Below are 19,117 nucleotides of genomic sequence, written 5' to 3' on the forward strand. Positions count from 1 at the left end.
TATACAGAGGTCAATTGGAAGGCATAAATAAAACAAGTTGGAAGGAATTGGAAGTGAAGGTTGTGTCGTCTATCAGACTTTGTTTGACAGATGACGTGTTGTATCACATCATGGATGAGGAATCTCTGACGGCAGTTTGTTAGAAACTGGAAAGCCGGTATATGTCAAAGTCTTTATTGAACAAGATATTTCTTAAGCAAAGATTGTATTGGCTTAAGATTGTGGAGGGTTTGGATTTGAACCAACACATCAATGTATTCAATCATATTATAAGTGATATGATGCGGGTTGATGTGAAATTCGAGGACGAAGACAAGGCGTTGATGTAACATCCTCAAATTCTATCCATTTTTTTATATTTTATTCATGTGTATATATCCATACCTAAGCAACGGGAACATAAATCATACAACCATTCACATATATATACTAAACAATACCAAAATCCAATGTATATTCACCATAGCCATACAAGACTAACCCCTCCAGCATCATCTACCCAAAAATATACACAAATCTGTCAAAAACTTACCCTATAACCAGGGTAATCGACACTCTCTCTATCCGCGAGCCTGATCTACTCGTCTAACTGGCTCACCTGAAAAATGTTAAATTAATGGGGTGAGTCGATGCTCAGTAAGTGGAAATATGCTATTACTAGTGTGTGGCAACTAAGTTAAGAGTACTTTTAAATAGTAACTGAACTGTAATGAAATAAATAATCTGTAAAGCATATCTTTCTTTCACAATTTAAAATATACTGTATTGTCTGTATTTTCTACTTTTCATACTAATAATACCATACTATACTTATCATATACTGTAAAACTGTATACATATACATAACTGTGCTTTATCCCTGAGACTTTGTACGTCATGATTTGACCCCTCATGACAGGGTTGTGCGGCCCATAGGCGGGGCTTAACTTGGTCGACCCTCCAGGTAAGTCATCATACTCTACACTACCTCAGCCCAGCCAAACTGCATCCACTCCTAAGCGCGGGACTGGCTGTTACCTCGTCTAACCGGCCCCCTCAACCCAGCGTACTGGGGAGCTGCATCCACTCCGAACACGGTTAGACAGTACCCACACATTATCTGAAATATGTGGTTGCACTCTATCTGTATATAGCATCGGTACCGTGCTCTGTAACTGTATTTGTCTGTAATCTTTCCATAGGGATCTGATACTATATATATATATATATACGTATATACTCTTTTACTGTTTTCATTATGTTCCCCAAAATTACCCTAACGTTATCTTTATGTACTGTAAATACTATAATCTCTGTATACTATATCTATAGCATCTTGATGCTACCTCTATATATCTATTTGTATATTTTGTCTATATACTCTGTATGTTATGGTAATAGGAAAAACATGGCATGCTATAACGTTGTACATACTGTTCTGTATAAACTGTAATATATATACTGATCTCAGTAAAATTGTATAAATGTATATGTATATATATATATCTGCATCATGAAACTATTCGTATAAAAGCTATATATGCATGTAAATTTCTCTGTATAATCTCTGTGCATTCAGTATAGTATGATACATTATAAAAGCTGTATAAATTCTTCATCATGTGAAAATCTACTCAAGCCACACAAGCACTTAAATTCATATTTTGTAAATACTATATAATAAACTGGTATAAATATGTGCTTATGAAATCTCTAATAGCATTATGGAAACTCCTAGAATAGCATATTTCCCTTACCTTAACTTTGAAAAGCCCCTATAAAATTCTAGCTCTATACCCGCAAGGTTCCTAACTCAACATCCTGAAAATACAATCCCCCAGAACAAAATATCAGTATTTTCTTACCTACAACATTTCTCATAACTGAGGGAAAGACAAATACTGAATAAAATGTCTTCCCCTGAGATTGGGACGAAATCGAAACCAACTTTTCCAACGATCAGTTCCGATAGACTTGCAGAGAACTTCACCAAGAGCGTCATGGTAGCCTCAGTTCTTCGATCCGGCAAGAAACGGGCCCGAAAACGAAGAGAGAAGTGAGAGAGAGACGTAAAGAAAGAGAGGAGAGAGAGAGAGGCGCTGAAAATGGATAAAAATCCGGTTTTTAGCTATTTATAGGGCCAGATTCGTTGACGAGACACGTCACCTTGTCGACGAGTCCTTCATTAAATTCGTTAACGAAACCCTGTATTCGTCAACAAAATTCAGAGCAGCCCATTCTTCATTCGGTAGTTTCTCGTCGACGAAACCTTGTATTCGCCGACGAATTTCCTAGGAATTCCTTGAAATTATTATTATTATTATTATCTCCAAAATGCGATGTCATCGATGAACGCTCCGCATTTGTCGACGAAGTCTACTGCCTCCTTCTGTTCCTGTTTCCATTTTCCTCTCTCTTTAATATTTAAATATCAGTATTTTCCAGGTCGTTACAGTTGATGCTATTGAATTCCTTACCTGCGTTTCATACGTATGAAAATTTGGTTACTACTCTAACATGGAGAAAAGAAATCCTGAATTTGGAAGAGGTAACAAGCGCTCTGTTGGGTTTTCATCAAAGGAAGAAGGCCAACGACGAGATTTCATAAGGTGAAGGGCTCGTGGTGAAGGGTAACCAAGAACATGGGAGAAACAAGTTTTGGAGCAGATCGAGTAATTATAAATATCGATCGCAGTCTGGGATGAAGAATGACATACGGTGTTTTAAGTGCGGGAAAATTGGGCACATAAAACCAAAGTGTCGGGAGTGGAAGAAGGGAATGTAGAAAATCAAGGGGGTTTGTTAAAATCTACGAATGTGGTGGAAAAAGGAGACTTAGGGGGTAGTGATGGTGATATGCTTTCTATTTCATCGGGTTCAGAACGCCTTACAGAGTCTTGGATCCTAGATTTGGGATGTTCTTGTTGGCCTAGATAGGCTTACAACTCTTGATTTTGATGATAACAAAGTAAGGTATCTAATTTGTTTCCAAGTGATATTATTTCAGGCAAAGATGATTTCAGTGATAAAAAGGAAAATTCCGAAAGCTCAAACTTCACATGCCATATCTTGAAAGCTCACAAGGATCAAGGAACATGGAAAGCCTTACATAAATGCAAGTGATCCATAATGAAAGCTCAAGGAAGTTTGAAAGATCAAAGATTAGTGACAAAAACAACTCAAAGCAAAGAAGTGTCAAATTTGTTTTTTAGAACAAGTTTTGTAAGTACTTCAAGTTGATTCAAGTATGAATTTTCATTTTAAAGCTCATTAGGCAAAGACATACTTAGAGACCTTAAGTTTTAAAGTCTTAGAACATATTTTTCAAAGAAAAACAAATTGAAATTCTAAGTCTAAATTAACAAAGAAGAGAGAAATAAAAAATATCTTGAAATAAGGAACAACTGGTTGACAGCCGACTGACATATTAAAGGATCTTAATCAAGTAAACAGAAGCATGACAGACGACTGGCAATGCAAAATAAGATGACTGTGTAGGTTTTGTCAGACAACTGCCACCCTCCTGGTTTGTTTTTAAAAAACTTGGTTGTTTAGTGACAGACGACTACCACCTAATGACAGGCGACTGCAACCTTACTGTTTGTGAAATATATACTTGAAATGCATGGACAGACAACTGCCAAAGACCACACAGTTGTCTAGCTCGCAACAGATTTTAAAATACTCGACGGATATATTTTTGAAATTTCGATTACTTGAAGCCCAAAGTAATATAAAACTTGGACCCTACTCCAAGTAAACTTGGGGAACAAGTTAGAAACTTTTCTACATCTATAAATACCCTCAAGTTACATTGATTTGAACACCAAGAAATCAATTCAACAATCAAACTCTCTCTCAAGCATTCTGAATTTCTAAAAGCTCTTTGTTGCTCACAACTTCCACGAAATTACTAAAGTCTTGTTGATTTTCTCCTTGAGATTGTGCTTCAAATACTAAATTCTTTCATCTATTGAAAGAATCCCATGGTGAAAAATCTCTAGAGCTTCGATCTGAATTTCGTATTGTGAATTTTATTGAAGTACATAGTTTTTTATCTGTACTAATCAGCTCTTTGAGGAGCAATTTCTTGTACGTCTTATTTCAAATCTTTGGTATTGATCAGCATTGATTGCGGAAATCGAAAGGGATTACGTTGGTTGATCATTCTTAACTTATTAAATTGAAAGTTTATTTAAAAGCTGAACATTGGGAAGAAATGTGTTTGTGAATTTTGACATAGGGCTTATACACGTTTAGCAAGTTTTACACATTGATACAGGGCCATTGTTACAAGAATTAAGTGGTTGATTATTTTGTTTTGGTTGTAACTACTCTGAATCAATTTTGTGATTGTGTTTGAGCATTGACTATTGTTATAACACAAAAGTATTAAAAAAAAGGGGAATAAAATTTTTAAATCCCAATTCACCCCTCTCTTGGGAAAGCTATTTCAATTTCAGTTCTCATCTCATGACACCAAATAGAAATTTGTTTAGCACCTACAGGTTAGTAAATTTTGGTTATGCTCTAATGGGAAATGATGTTACATGCAAAATTGTTGGAATATGAAATATCAGAATTAAAATATATGATGGTGCTGTGAGAACATTATGTGATGTAAGGAATGTATCGGATTTATGGAAGAATGTGATTTCACTGGCCACTTTAGATTATAACGAGTATAGTTACAAGTCTGAAAGTAGGATAATGAAGGTGTGTAAATGCATCTTGACGGTGATGAAAGGACATAAGTTAGTGGGAAATATCTATGCACTGCTGGGTACCACAATTATAAGTGGAGCTGCAACTGCAGATTCAAAATCAGATAATACTGTTTTTTGTAAAACAACAACACACAAGACAAAGAGTATTTTTAACTACATTTATTCAGATGTTTGGGGACTGATTAGCATCACGAGTGATAGGAATGGCGTATTCCCAAAAGGGGGTGAATTGGGTATTAAAAAAAAATTTCTTAGGTTCAATTTAAATTACAATCAATATTTCGCAATCTACAGTCTTTCTAAGCAGTTACCAATTCCACATATAAAAATGTAAGCAAATATTTAAAACAAATAAAACATTCACAACAATTTAAACATGAGCATACAAGTGTGGAAAGTAAAAAACGTAGGGAAGAGAAAGCTTAGACACAAAATTTGTTATAGAAATTTGGCCAAACCAGCCTACGTCCCCGCCTTAAGCCAATAGCTCAAGGATTCACTAAATGCTTACAACTCTCCTTATGGGGTAGAGACTCTCCAGCTTATTTTCGGGGCTGAGCCAAAACAAATTCTCCTTACGGGGCGGAGTCTCCCCAGCTCAATTACAGGGTTGAGCCACAACCAGTTCTCCTTACAAGGCAGAGACACCTTGATTCACTTTCAGGGCGGAACCAAGCCGTACACACTTTACAGGATGGTGCACCTCCTAGTTCACCTAACCGGGTTCGAACCAAACTAGGACTCCTTACGTGGTGAGTCTCCCTCTTCAGGCCACACCTGGAATACATAGATAATATTTTTGTATAAATAAATTGCTTCTAAAATAAGTAGAGATGTACAATATGAAGCTCAGTAGCGTTTGAGTATTTTTCTCAAAATAAATATTCCAATATTTGAATAAAGATATATATTGTTAGACCAAATAGTTAAAGGTCTTTGATTCCTACTATGTTTTGATGTTATCAGCCCATTAGCTGCTCTCAAGGTCACTACCGTTTCTCTAAGATATGTTTCAGGTATACAAAATGGCATCTGAACCAACAAACAGTCAAAACAACTCATGTCATGACCAGAAGCATAAGTCTCTCAAAGCATTCATGAACAATACAACAAATGTATAAAAGTCATCTGAAAAATGAGTGTGTAAAATAAGAGAGATATCATCTTATAAATATCTTGTACATAAAGTGAAACTCAATACTAAGAGCAGGAAAGGGGCGTATCACACACACACAACAAAATACTAGTAAAGTCATTTTTAAGTATATAAAGAAACCCCCAAACGAACAAGAACCTTCTTAGAAACTTAAAAGGACAAAAATTTAAGAAGGAGGATCTCGTCGACCAACACAGGGCTTCGTTGAAGAGTTTAGTACAAACTTCATCGACGAACACAGGGTTCTCATCGACGAAAAGATACCGATGGGCATCTGAATTCAGAACCACAACTCGTCGACGAACACAGGGCGTCGTCGACGAATTATATAAAGGACTCGTCGACAAACACAGGGTCTCGTCAACGAAAATATACCGAGAGGTACCTGAATTCAGAACCAGCAACTCATCGACGAACATAGTGCTTCGTCGACGAAATTGCTGAAGAGCTCGTCGACGAACACAGGGCTTCGTCGACGAATGTTGGGCAGCAGCGAACATTAAATGTTGCGAACAACTATTTTTGAATCTTGTCTTACATTCATAAATGCCCAACGGCTCTCCAGTGTTTCTCTCACCCATTTAATGTATAAATAGGAGTAAATGGATTTTTACTCAACACCTAGAGAAAACATATTGAAAGAAGAACATTCATTGGTGTTGTCATCTCTAGGGTTTACTCACAAACTCACTTGCCCTCTTCTTGCTACTCGTAGTCTTGCATTCACTCTATTGACAGAGGATTTTGAGTAAGGATTTTTATTGGTTTAACTACCTCAAGGGAGTATTCAAGCTTACATTTAGTTTTCATCTACTTTTTTTGTAAACAAAGGCTCTTTGTGAGCTATTTTTGGGTGTCTCTAAGTGAGCACCTTGTTGAAGCTCTTTGTGAGTTGGTGTGTATTGGCTTCTCCGCCCAAAGGAGGATTTTAGTAGATTTTGGGAATCTTTGAGTTGGTCTCACGTAGGCGGGGTGCCGAACCACGTAAATATCAATGTGTTAAGCTTTTCTTCTCTCTTATCTCATTTATATTGTTATTGTGATTTTCTATATTTCCTTTTACACGACAATTTTATGCACTTGCTCTTGGTAAGATTTCTGTGTTTTTAGAAAGTAAGCACATCACTGAAAAAAGTCTATTCACCCCCCCTTTAGACATACTACCAGACCAACAAGTGGTATCAGAGCGCCAGTTGCTGAAATTCAAAGTAACATCCGGGCGAAAAGATCAACATGGCAGATATGTTTGCCCAAGGTTAGTCCGTGGACCGCCCTCCCAAGTTTTGTGGGATTAACTACCCAGCATGGAAGGATTGAATGTCCATCTTCATCCAGGCCTATGACTACCGTATGTGGAATGTCATCACTGAAGGAGACTACACCTTCAAAAACGAAGACGGCGATGACATACCCATTGGGAAACTTCCTGAGGCAGGTGCAAGGCTGGCACATCTCAAATTTAAAACCAAGAATTTCCTATACTGCGCTGTAAGTGATGAAGAATACAATCGGATATGTGGTTGCAACACGGCCAAGGAAAAGTGGGAAAAACTTCAGGTAACATATGAGGGAACTACTTAGGTAAAGAGATCTAAAATTTATATGCTTGTAAAAGAATATGAAATGTTCAAAATGGAAGAAAGTGAAACAATCACTGCTATGTTCACACGATTCACACACATCGCTAGTGGACTAAAAGCTCTCGGTAGAGAGTACTCTATGGAAGATAATGTGTAGAAGGTTCTTCGTTCTCTACTGACATCTTGGCAAGCAAAGTCCACAACAATTGAAGAAGCCAAGGACCTCTCAAAGGTCACACTTGACGAACTAATTGGATCTCTCATGACCTACGAAATCAAGAAGAAAAATGCTGCTACTGAAGCTGAAGCACCCAAGAAAGCTACCGGAACTGCTCTAAAAGCTGGAAAGCAAAAAAAGATCCTAGAAGAAGAGGAGAATAATGATGATGACGAAGTTGCCTTACTGACTAGAAGATTCATAAACTTTCTAATGAACAAACGAAATGGCAAACCAAAGGAGAAAGGAGAATCGAGCATCAGATGCTACAATTGCAAAAAGATCGGGCACAGCATGGCCGATTGCCCTCTCTTCAAAAACAAAAACAACAATCAACAAGGAGACAAGAAGAGATTCAAAGCAATGAACGCAACTGAATGGGATGAACTAGATGGAACCTCAACCGACGAAGAAGTCAAAGAAGAAATCGCTCATTTCTGCCTCATGGCAGATGAACTAAGTGAGGTAAGTTCCGATGACGAATATCTCCCTTCATATGAGGAATTAGAAGAAAACTGTAGAAAACTCTATGTTGAACTAAGAGCATCTAAAAGGAAAATCAAAATTTTAGAAGAAAATTATTCAAAATGCAAACAAAAATAGATTTGCTTGTGTGATACCTTGAAAGCTGAAAAATGCATCTTCTAATCTTGAAAAAGAAAAGCTTTCTAAAGAATACTCAAAATACAAAGAGTCCTCTCAAAGAGAAATTGAAAGCTTGAAAAGTCAAGTAATTGAATTTGTTCAAGAAAACTCTTCATTGAAAAAGAAAGTGGAGGATCAAAGTAATACCATATATAAATTTACAAATGGAAAGGAAAATTTCGATAGATTACTTGGAGCCCAAAGATTTGGAATTTTCAAAGAAGGTTTAGGATACGGCCTATCATCTTCCGAGTCAATAGGATTTGCAAACCTCTATGCTAAAAGGAGCTCTGTATCAAAGAAAGGTTTTGCACCTAAACTAAATCCCTCACACACAAATAAAGTCTGTTTATATTGTGAGAAAAAGGGACACGTACAATTTATTTGCCCCTTCAGGGGAAATAGAGGAAAAAATATGAACTACAAATGGGTGATTAAAAACACTAACCCAATAGGACCCAAGAAAATATGGGTACTAAAACAAGTTACTTGATGTTATATGCAGGTGTGCTTAAAGAGCAACTCCGTAAAGAACAAATGGTTTCTAGACAGTGGATGCTCAAGACACATGACGGGAGACACAAGCAAATCTTTCTCCCTCCCATGCAAAAAGGAAGGGCTAGTCACGTTTGGAGATAACGCCAAAGGAAGAATCATCGGTAAAGGTAAAATAGGTAATTCTTCCCTAGCTATTGAAAATGTTGCTCTAGTTGACACTCTCAAACATAATTTGCTAAGTGTTAGTCAACTTTGTGATAAAGGGTTGAATATCATTTTCCAATCCACAAAGTGCTTAATAAATGATTTAAATGGAAATACAATTCTCATAGGAAAATGTGAGTCCAACATATATACAATTGAATTTGAAGAAATCACAAGTTGTAACATTAAATGCTTAGTTGTCACAAATGAAAATTATTGGCTATGGCATAGGAGACTAGGTCATGCAAGCATGGATCTTCTTCATAATCTTTCATCCAAGGATCTAGTAAACGGTTTACTAAAAGACAACTATGTGAAAGAAAAAATATGTGATGCATGTCAATATGAAAAACAAGTTAAGTCCTCCTTCAAAACTAAGAAAGTAATCTCTACATCAAGACCCCTAGAGTTAATCCATCTTGATCTATTTGGACCTAATGACATTGCTAGCATTAGTGGAAAACTGTATGCATTTGTTATTGTTGATGACTTTTCTAGATTTGCATGGGTAATTTTTCTTGCCAATAAAAGTGATACATGTAATGCATTTATTCATTTTTGTGGAAAAATCCAAAATGAGAAGGGGATGTCAATTGTACATATTAGAAGCGATAGAGGAAGAGAGTTTAGAAATAAAGAACTTGAGGACTTTTGCAACGAAAATGGATATTCACATAACTTCTTTGCACCAAAAACCCCACAACAAAACGCAGTAGTTGAAAGAAAAAATCAAACACTCCAAGAAATGGCTAGAACAATGCTCAACGAACATAATTTTCCAAAATACTTCTGGGCGGAAGCCGTTAGCACAGCATGCTAAGTTAGTAACCGAGTCACTATTAGATCCAAAATAGGAAAAACCCCATATGAAATATGGAAGGGTAGAAAACCTAACATATCACATTTTAAGGTTTTTGGATGCAAGTGCTTCATATTAAACGATAGAGATCATTTAGCTAAATTTGATTCAAAGTTTGATGAAGGGATCTTCATAGGATACGCAATGAACAGTAAAGCATACAGGGTATTCAACAAGAGGATTCAAACCATTCAAGAGTCAACCCATGTCGTTTTTGATGAAACAAATCCTTACACATCCAAAACCCCTGTTGAGATAAATGAAGAAAACCAAGTCACTACATTTAGAATTGAAAGAGAATTAGAACAACTCAAGATAAATAATGATCAAGACACAAATTATCAAGATACAAATGTAGAACATCTAGGATCTTCTCCTCAAGAACCTAACCAACCAGAAAAGAAAGGAGATCATGAATTACCCAAAGCATGGAAGTTTGTAAAAAATCATCCAACTGATCTTATCATAGGAAGCCCCTCTCAAGGAGTCAGCACCCGATCTCACCTTAGAAGTGGATGTAATCATATTGCCTTTATATCTCACCTAGAACCTAAAAACTTTGAAGAAGCTAAAAATGATGCAGATTGGATAAATGTCATGCAAGAAGAATTAGATCAATTCGAAAGAAACAAAGTATGACACTTAGTTCCTAAACCCAAAAATACCACAATAATTGGCACTAAATGGGTATTTAGGAATAAGAAAGATGAAGATGGAAACATTGTCAGAAATAAAGCTAGACTTGTAGCCCAAGGATACAACCAACAAGAGGGTATTGACTACGATGAAACTTATGCTCTTGTAGCTAGACTAGAGGCTATCAGAATGCTCCTTGCCTTTGCTTGTTACAAAAACTTCAAATTGTTTCAAATGGATGTTAAAAGCGCATTTTTAAATGGATACATAAATGAAGAAGTTTTTGTCAAACAACCTCCTGGCTTTGAGAGCCACTCTCATCCCGATCACGTAAATAAACTCTCAAAAGCTCTTTACGGACTTAAGCAAGCACTAAGAGCTTGGTATGAACGCTTAAGCAAATTTCTTCTTGAAAATGGGTTCACAAGAGGAAAATTCGATACCGCTCTTTTCTTAAAACATAAAAAGAATGATATGCTAGTTATACAAATCTATGTAGATGATATTATTTTCGAGGCCACAAATGAAACCTTATGTCAAGACTTTGCTCAAACTATGCACGACACATTTGAGATGAGCATGATAGGTGAGCTAACCTTTTTCCTGGGATTACAAATCAAGCAAATGAAGCACGAAATCTTCATAAATCAGGCCAAATACGTTAGAGACATGTTGAAGAAATTTAACCTTGAAATGGGAAAATCTAAGGCAACTCCTATAGTATCACAACTAAGCTTGATGTTGATGAAAAAGGGAAAAACATTGACCAAAAACTCTACTGTGGCATGATAGGTAGCTTATTATATCTCACCTCTAGTAGGCCTCACATAATGTTCAGCGTTTGTCTTTGTGCTAGATTTCAATCTTGTCCTAAAGAATCTCATCTTCTTGCGGTTAAACGAATCTTCAAATACTTAGCAGGCACTCCTGACTTAGGACTCTTCTTTCCTAAAAATGCTCCCTTCAACCTCACATGCTACTCTGATGCTGACTACTGTGGTTGTAAAACCGATAGAAAAAGCACTAGTGGAACATGTCACTTCCTTGGACACTCCCTTGTGTCTTGGTTTTGCAAGAAACAAACCTCCATAGCTCTTTCCACCACCTAGGATGAGTACATAGCAGATGGCAGCTGCTGTGCTCAAGCATTATACATGAAACAACAACTTGAGGATTTTCGAATCTTAGTTAAAAGTACTCAAATTCATTGTGACAATACTAGTACCATCAACATTTCAAAAAATCTGTGTCTCCACTCTAGAACCAAGCACATTGAAATTAGGCATCACTTCATTTGAGACGATGTCCAAAAAGGAGATGTCGAGTTGGTTTATGTTCCCACCGAAAACCAACTTGCCGACATTCTCACTAAGCCTCTCAATGAAGAAAGATTTCACAAAATTCGGCACGCCCTAGGCATGTGCACTCCTTCGGATATACTATAGAGCGTATGTCTTTTCCACTCTTCCTTTCCCTACTCTTCCACTTTAATGTTTATTTCTTTTCTCCAGGTTCTCATCGACGAACACAGGGTCTTCGTCACCAAGAAACCCTCATACTTCATTGACAAATACAGGGGGTTCGTCGCAAAAAAAAAAAAAAAATCGATTTTTCGTCTACGAACTCAGGGTTCTCGTCGATGAAATTTGTCAAGGTACTTATCTCTTCAAGTTAAAACAACAGAAACCCTAGCCCTCTTTCGCACCTCTCCCTCTCTCGACTCTGTGCTGTTACTTCGCCCACCTTGCGCCGTCGCCTCCCACCACCACCCACCACCTCCCTCCCCCATCTTCTTTGTCAGATCTTCCCTCCCCCACGCCACCAGTTGCTCCTCCCTCAACTGTCTCCTCCCTCAAGCCCCCAGATCTTCCCTCTTGGCTGTGCATTTCTTCCTATCCCTCCATGGCTCCTCGCCCCAAACGCAAGCACCTTCAAACTGAAGCCGACGAGGGATCCTCTCGCCCTGCCTCTAGTCCCCCTACCCCTGCCTCCAGTCCCCCTACCCCTGCTCCGACTAACTCCGACCCCCGCTTCGTCTCCTCTGAAGCCGCCCACCGCTACCAAACTGACATTGTCAAGCGACATGTTGTATATGGCAAAATAGTACCCTCTGAGTTTTTACAACTTCATTTCCCTGCTCTTCTCACCAAGATTCAAGCTCTTGGATGGGATGCTCTCTTCAATCTTAATGACCTAGTTTATGAAGATCTTGTTCGCGAATTCTACGCAAATTTTGTCCCTTCTTATCGTGGCATTGGTTTATGAAGATCTTGTTCGCGAATTCTACGCGAATTTTGTCCCTTCTTTTCGTTTCATTGCCGCTTACTCTACCGTTCGAGGCACCGTCATTCAACTGTCTGACGCTACATTCTCCGCGGTATTGGGTTGCAATTCTTATCCTCTTCGTGGCATCCCCAAGTCCTCCTAGCTGACCCGCTTCGACTGGTTAGACTCCCACACAGCACTCAAGCTCATTACCGATAACCCTCGTATCTCCGCACTCACTCGCCCAAAATCCAAGGACCTCACAATGGAATTTCGGGTCCTCCATCACATCATCACATATAACCTATGTCCTCGAACTGGTGGCCGAGATTGGGTTACCCTCGACGACATTTTTTGCATGTATTGTCTATGGGTTGGCCGGGGTATATATCTCCCCTCCATCATCGTTCAAAACATGGAAGAAGACCTCAAGCGGCAACGTGGCTATCTCCCATACGATCGTCTCCTCACAACCTTCTTCGATCACTTCGACCTCATTCGTGCCGCCCTTCCTTGTATTCGTCCTACGCTCGAAAATATTTACACTGAGGCGACTCTTCGTCGCATGCACTTCGAGAAGGACGAAGCCACTAACACATGGGTCAAAACCCACGAGCAGGGCCCTATTCCTGTCGATGAGGTTAAGGCTACCCTAGAAGTCGAAGCCGAAGTCGGAGAAGGCGAGCATGAGGACCCCGTCTATGGTCACATACTGACACGCCTAGATGAGCTTCAGCATACTATGACTCAATCCGAGCGTCAACACCACCATAGGTTTGACTCTATTCATGCATCTCTTGCTCGGCTCGAAAGCGCTAACCGCACTCGTTTCGACACTCTCGACGCATCTTTTGCTGCCCTGTTTGATCGACTGGGTCGCCCTCCCGAGTAGCTTGCTATCTTGCTAACCCCCCAATTTTGATTATGGCAAAGGGGGAGAAGTAGTTTTAGATTCAGTTTTCAGATGTATGTGGATGAAATTAGAAAACAATTCTAGTTGATGCTATTAAATTTAATCACTCGTTGTAAGCACGACATATAATTAGTAATGGAACAATCATTGCATCCTTTTGAGTGTAAATGCTCTATCTGCGTATTTGATTGATTAATATACTAAACTGTCATGGTTTATGCAGGATTAAATGGAAACTATCGCATTTATAAAAGACATGCTGCCAAAATTTAAATAAAATACTCTTTCATAAAATGCAAACATTAAGGGGGAGAATTTTATTTAAACTCTAAACCATTCTATTTAGTAAGGGGGAGCATTTATGTTTTTAAGAGACACTAATGGATTGCCATCATCAAAAAGGGGGAGAATGTTAGACCAAATAGTTAAAGGTCTTTCATTCCTACAATGTTTTGATGTTATCAACCCATTAGCTGCTCTCAAGGTCACTAACGTTTCTCTAAGATATGTTTCAGGTATACAGAATGGCATGTGAACCAACAAACAGTCAAAACAACTCATGTCATGACCAGAAGCACAAGTCTCTCAAAACATTCATGAATAATACAACAAATGTACAAAAGTCATCTGAAAAATGAGTGTGTAAAATAAGAGAGATATCATCTTGTAAATATCTTGTACATAAAGTGAAACTCAATACTAAGAGCAAGAAAGGGGCGTATCACACACACACAACAAAATACTTGTAAAGTCATTTTTAAGTATATAAAGAAACCCCCAAACGAACAAGAACCTTCTTAGAAACTTAAAAGGACAAAAATTTAAGAAGGAGGATCTCGTCGACGAACACAGGGTTCTCGTCTATGAAAAGATACCGAGGGGCATTTGAATTCAGAACCACAACTCGTCGACGAACACATGGCGTCGTCGATGAATTACATAAAGGACTCGTCGATGAACACAGGGTCTCGTCGACGAAAATATACCAAGAGGTACCTGAATTCAGAACCAGCAACTCATCGACGAACATAAGGCTTCGTCGACAAAATTGCTGAAGAGCTCGTCGATGAACACAAGGCTTCGTCGACGAACGTCGGGCAGCAGCGAACATTAAATGCTACGAATGGCTATTTTTGAATCTTGTCTTACATTCATAAAATGCCCAACGGCTCTCCAGTGTTGCTCTCGCCCTCAACACCTAGAGAAATCATATTGAAAGAAGAACATTCATTGGTGTTGTCATCTCTAGGGTTTACTCACAAACTCACTTGCCCTCTTCTTGCTACTCTTAGTCTTGCATTCACTCTATTGACAGAGGATTTTGAGTAAGGATTTTTATTGGTTTAACTACCTCAAGGGAGTATTCAAGCTTACATTTAGTCTTCATCTACCTTTTTGTAAACAAAGTCTCTTTGTGAGCTATTTTTGGGTGTCTCTAAGTGAGCACCTTGTTGAAACTCTTTGTGAGCTGGTGTGTATTGGCTTCTCTACCTGAAGGAGGATTTTAGTGGATTTTGGGAATCCTTGAGTTGGTCTCAAGGCGTGGACGTAGGCGGGGTGCCGAACCACGTAAATATCAATGTGTTAAGCTTTTCTTCTCTCTTATCTCATTTATATTGTTATTGTGATTTTCTATATTTCCTTTTACACGACAATTTTATGCACTTACTCTTGGTAAGATTTTTGTGTTTGTAGAAAGTAAGCACATCACTGAAGAAAGTATATTCACCCCCCCTCTAGACATACTACCAGGCCAACATATATATATATATATATGATGAAAACTCAAAGATTTAAACCGTGATAAAGCTTTCTCCAAAAACATTCTTCAATAAAAATGTAGGAGAACTTAGAGTTTTGTTTTCAAGTGATTTTTGCAAAATAAGATATGTCTAAGAAAGCACAAATGCAAATAGGCATTTCAAGCACACCGTATATGAATATAAATATGTGTTCAAGCCCTTTTGAATAACTCACAAAATTTCTCCACTAATGATTTTTGAAATGAAAGATGGAGAGGAGAAATTTAATATGTAATACAAAATCTTTCAAGCAATGTACATGAGTTTATATATGCTCAAGATTTTGTAAAAGCAAATAACCCAGAATGATTTTCTCCTAAGAAGAGTTTTCAAATAAACAAGTAGGAGAAAAAGATGATATTTGATAAAAATTTATGCTCAAATAAAAACTTTGAATGATGATCAAAGGTCTCTTTCAAAAGTTTTTTAAAAAAAAAATAAAAGAGAGAGAGTGAATGCTTGCAAGAATAAAATAATAAAGCACAAATTCTTTTTGGGAGGATTTTTAATATAAGCATTAATTCAAAAATGAGTTATGAAGGGGTATTTATAGTTTTGCTAAATATATAACCGTTTGGGAACACGAAGGGTATTCTTAAATTTGTTTAATTAAAAATTAAACATGTTTTTGCGCTGAAAATTTGTCAAGCCTGAGAGGTTCTGTTAATCATGGGCAATGCCGGTCGACTGACCTCAGTCGATTCTGCGGGGCTTCGTGAGTTCGGTCGACTAGGCTTAATAGCTGGTCTACCGGACCAGGAATGCTGCTCGGCTAAGCATTTTTAATACCAAATAGGTTGGTCGGCCAACCTTTGAAGCTTTGATTAAGGCCGGTCGGTTGGGCCTGTATTGAACTGCTCAAAAGCAAGGGTTAGTCAATCGAGCTATTAAGGCTTTGAAAGGGTCGGTCAACTAGGCTATGGTGAAATAACATTTTCGCCCTTTTTTGTTTTTCAAAAATCATATAAACCTTTTTGTATGATTTTAGTTTTTATGAAAAATGTTTTCTGTGAAAATTTTTGGCCACCTATTGTAGAGACCCGAAGAATTATAGTATTAAAATAATAAAAGAGGGAGAAAATGAAATTTTAAAGGGGGTCACAGTAGGATCTCGTCGACGAACGCAAAGTGTTCATCGATGAACTCTCTATTTGGCCTCGTCGACGAAGATAGGTGTATAAATAGCTCTAACTTGGATTTTCAGCGAGAAAATAGCATGCAAATCTCTCTTTTCTCTCTCACTTCGGTCTCCCCACTTTCACTCTAGGATTTTGGGCTGGTTCTTCGTCAGTTCGACGATTCAAAGCTACCATGTCACCCCTGAGAAGATTCTCTTCTGCTGGAGTGATTTGTAGGTCAGGCCAACTTGGGATGTAATACCCCAACCCCGAGGGGCCTGGAATATTATCTTTTTACTATTAATTTACAGCGGAAGCAAATAAACTCAATTTTTATTAAACTAGAGCACTAATTATCCATATTACAATCATTTATTTCAAAAAAAGAAAAATTACACAAGCATAAATATCTGACATCATACTAATATTTTTAAGCAAATCTTTATTTTTCTATCCCCACCTGCATGCTTGCTAAGCCTGATTTCCAACATGCTCTTCAGAGTTATCTGAAATAAAAATATGATTGGAGTGAGACGACGCTCAGTAAGTAAATAAGATTATTATTAGTGTGTGGCCAAAATGAGTTTTTTTTTTTTCAAATTTTTGTAAAACAATATTTAATACTATAACTTCAAAATTTCTTTTAGAATAAATATAAATTTAAAATTTTCTGCATAAAACTTTTGTCATCAATTACAACAATAAAATTTCATAATTATATACTATAACTATTAAATTAAACTTTTAATTTTAAAACTGTATAAACATTTAATGATAAATGTACATATACTTTTCCTTATACATTTTCCTTAGATTGTCATTTAAGCACCAAAATGATCCTTTTCACGTAAACTTACACTTTTCCTTCAAATCATCAGTAACTTTGTACACGTAATTAAATATGTATAAATATATATTATAAAAAAACCACCCTTAGGCCTGTTTGCCGTAAGTCATGTTTACCTCCATGACTGGGTTGTACGGTCCGAAGACTGGACTTAGCTGGCTGGCCAACCAAACTAAATCAACGTACGTAAACTTTAAGTGAGATTTTCCTTATTAAGTCCTGGTCCGAAACCAGGTGTGCACTCAGGAGAAATCCACTAACATAAATAATCACTCTGTAAACAGTGTGGGTGCACTCTGATCCGTATAAACTTTAAGCTGCGGTACCGAGCATCTGTAACTTTGAACTTTCGTTGCCATAAGGGGTTTTAAAATCATCTTATTATAATTTATGCAATTTAAAATAATATCGTGAAAATCTCATCTTTACTCATATTTTCATAAAAAATGTAACGTAGAAATAAACTCATGCCACACAATTTTTGTGTTAAAAATATATATAATTTTATTTTTGAATAGAAATAAATGCTGAAAATTTACCCGAGGGGATTAGAACATTTCTTAACCCAAAAATAGATGCAAGTATATTAAAGATAGAACTGGTATAATTAAATACGCGTAAAAATAAACGCATGAAAATTTTGTGGAACTAATTAACATAATTGAAATTTACTTATAAAATAAACTCGGCTATGAATTTTAAATAAATTAAAAAAACTAACATAATCAAAATTTACTTACCTTCTTCTTTTACCGCGTGCTACGAACACAATAACTATCTTTAAGAAATGAGATCGGAAAAAGTGGGTGAGTGAGAACTTACTCAAAATTCTCTCTCCACCACATATTCTTTCACTCACTAATCATTCTCTTTCTTGGAAAAATTGTTGTGAAAAATGAAAGTTGAGAGCTTCCTATTTATAGGAAAATTTTGGGGAAGAAATGGAATTTATAAAAGTGTGGGGAGATGGGTGAAATTATAATTTTTTTAAAAATTAAAGAATGGGCAAGGTATGGGTTGAGTATGGGATGGGGATGGAGGCCATGTGGGAGTACTTGCCACCATTCCCATTAAATAAATTTTTAATTAACTACTTACCTAATTAATTAATCAATTAGTTAATTAATTATTTTATTATTTTATTATTTTTCTTAATGATTATTATCATTGTTATTACTTTTAAATTATTTTTAGTATTTATTTATTTTATTATTTATTTTTGAATTAGAATTAAATTTAAATTTTGAAAACTCATGTAGGCCCCACACAACTTCGAGACCCGAATGGATCCTACATAACTCAAATAACTCTTATACAATTTTATGCATCCTACATAACTTTGAGACTCGTGTAAACCTCCATACGGTTTCGGGACTCATGTGGGCCCCACACAGTCTTGTGGGCCCTGCATAGGATACCTATATTATTATTATTTTATCATATATTTCTACAAATTATATCAGTCAAAATATTATTTTATGTACTTATTTACGTATATAAACAGTGTCTTGTGGCTCCGGGACTCATGTGGACCCCACATAGTCTTGTAGGGCTCACATATGATACTTATATTATTATCATCTTATTATGTATTTTTACAAATTATGTCTGTCAAAACACTATTTTATGTATATATACTTATTTACGTGTACAAACAGTGTCTATCCTGTT

This window comes from Malania oleifera, chromosome 2 (genome assembly GCF_029873635.1).
Source record: "Malania oleifera isolate guangnan ecotype guangnan chromosome 2, ASM2987363v1, whole genome shotgun sequence".
NCBI lineage: Eukaryota > Viridiplantae > Streptophyta > Magnoliopsida > Santalales > Ximeniaceae > Malania > Malania oleifera.